Source organism: Octopus sinensis, linkage group LG16 (assembly GCF_006345805.1).
Source record: "Octopus sinensis linkage group LG16, ASM634580v1, whole genome shotgun sequence".
Lineage (NCBI taxonomy): Eukaryota > Metazoa > Mollusca > Cephalopoda > Octopoda > Octopodidae > Octopus > Octopus sinensis.
In genome coordinates, this window is record NC_043012.1 from 11537607 (window position 1) to 11540106 (window position 2500).

A 2500-nucleotide genomic window follows, 5' to 3' on the forward strand; every position below is an offset into this window, starting at 1 on the left:
AGACACATTTGCAAAATTTGAAGTTTTACGCCATCACGAAGTCTACAGACAGTCATATCGTCTGAAACAATTGCAAAGCCGCTGACCTCAAACGAATATAATACAACAAAACAAGAACAACAGCAACAATAACAACGTTAGTTTCATTTCCAGAGCCTGCAGATGTTCACTGCACCTCCAAAACATGCAAGTGCAGACGATTTCATGTGAAAAACATCGACTTCATGTGCAAAATATTTACAGCTTGCTACGTTATTTTGCCAACCGGAAGTCAGTTATTTGATACTCACAGTATCAAAATACTCTCAGTGTCATCTCTAAGAATGCAGACAATAAGAAAACTGGAGGACACTGACCTTAGTAGAGCTTGCTGCAACTGTAGACTGCACGGGTGCATAGAGAGGTAAGCGTCGAAAACGCTGTGTGTCCACAAATATCCCGAAGTTAAAATAATTTCGTTTGATGCGACGCAGAGTCCAGTTTACTTTTGCAGAGGAACCAGTGGTTGTTGGTGTTGTTTAGCACTAGGGAGACTTCGATGCAGCAGATCTACAATGAAAGACATTCCAGTCTGTTGCTACCACAGTGGTTTTTGATCCTCGGAGTTGACTGAGTTTGTGCTACCACCACTCAGGTACGGCCAAATCACTCCCTACCCACATTATCTCTGTCCTCTTCCTTTCATCAGCCATATTGTGTCTAGATCCACGTCTTACACTAACTTCTACGCCATTCCTTCTCAAAAGTGCTAAAATTCTAGAATTCTCTCCCTACCCACGTTTTTCCTTCAACCGTTGAGACAGACATTAAATGCGATGATCTTATTGGTTACAAAGAGGCTCGTGGGCGCCGTTAACTACGACAATCTTATTGGCTTACAAAGGGTAACGTTAGCACTGTTAACGGCAACTATCTTATTGATTACAAAACGGCTGGTGAGTACCATAAAGTACAACGATCACTTTAGTTACAGAGGGGCCGATGGTAGCCATATACTAAACAAAGCAACAACCAAGATGTCATATAGTATGTGTTGTCGTTTACTTTGTTAGTCGATTCCAAGCAAGAAAATATGGTTGAAATACCAAACCAATGTTCTTAGTTATGTTAGCACTTAAAGGTAAAACGAGAGTAATACACTCGCAAAGATTTACTGTATCTGTAGCGACTGTAGGTGATTTTAGCCTCGAAATGTATTACCTCTGACGCAACCCTGCAGAAGTTGTGATCGTCTTTTATTCCCACATAGGACATCTTGGAATACAGGATTCAACGTGTCTTATCTTCTTGTATGTCGAGTAAGATTTTAGGGAACTATGAGGGTAAATGTAGCAGATCAAGCAACATCCAGTCCAGAGTCGTGTGTTTCTGTTGTTGTATAACGTGAAGGCGCATGGCTTAGTAGTAAGTGTATTCGACTCACAATCGTGAGTTCGATACCTGGAGGTATCACATTGCTCCAGTCCTCTCAGCAGGCAAAATGAGTAGTACCTGTATTTCAAAGGGCCAGCTTTGTCACATTCGGTGTCACGCTGAATCTTCCTGAGAACTGGTAAACGGACCATTCGTCGACAGACAGTTGGCCGACAAACAACTTATAGACAGGACAATTGACCGATTGGACAATTTGCCGAAAGGACAATATGTCCACATTTAAAAAAAACAAACAAAGTTAATGATCGATACTTCCGCATGTCGACTTATTGTCCAATCAGTTAATTGTCCAATCGGTGAATTGTTTGTCGGCCAACTGTCTGTCGACGAATTGTCCGTCGGCGAATTGTCTGTCGACGAATTGTCTTCACACGCTGAGAACTACGTTAAGGATATGCGTGTCTGTGGAGTGCTCAGCCACTTGCACGTTAATTTCGCAAGCAGGCTGTTCCATTGATTGGATCAACGGGAACCATCGTCGTCGTAACTGACAGAGTGCCAGTTGTTGTATAATTCCAGGTCAATTTCGATCCAGCAGATTTAAGATGAAAGGTGCTCCAACTGTGATCACACTGTCTTTATTCCGACAAAGTCTTTTTTTTCGACTGCTATTTCTAACAGATCATGTGATCCTGTTGAGCGTCTTTCATTAACTCTAGTGAAACGGATTATAGTTCCCTAATTCAATGACCTAGGAGAGATGGACCGTAAAACAGACCTCGGTTCCATTTGAACTCACAAAAAAAAAGGTAATAAATATTTTTTAGATATTTTTGTTTAACTTTTGACCTTTCTGTTCATTTGTTGCCTTTTGCTATATAAAAGCTTGATCATACTTTTTTAGTGTAAAATTGTGACTTTATTGCAATTTGGTAATATATTTTGAATTTTAAAAGGGTTTAGACATGCTAAGAGTCATGCTAAGTCTGCGATACCCATTTTGGATTTAATATGAGCAAAGTCTGCACCGATCACTTTAAGTCGACAAGAAACTGGTCCGGACTTATTTCTCTTTCTCCTTCTGTCTGTCACTTCCTCTTCTCTCTCTCTCTCTCTCTCACTCACC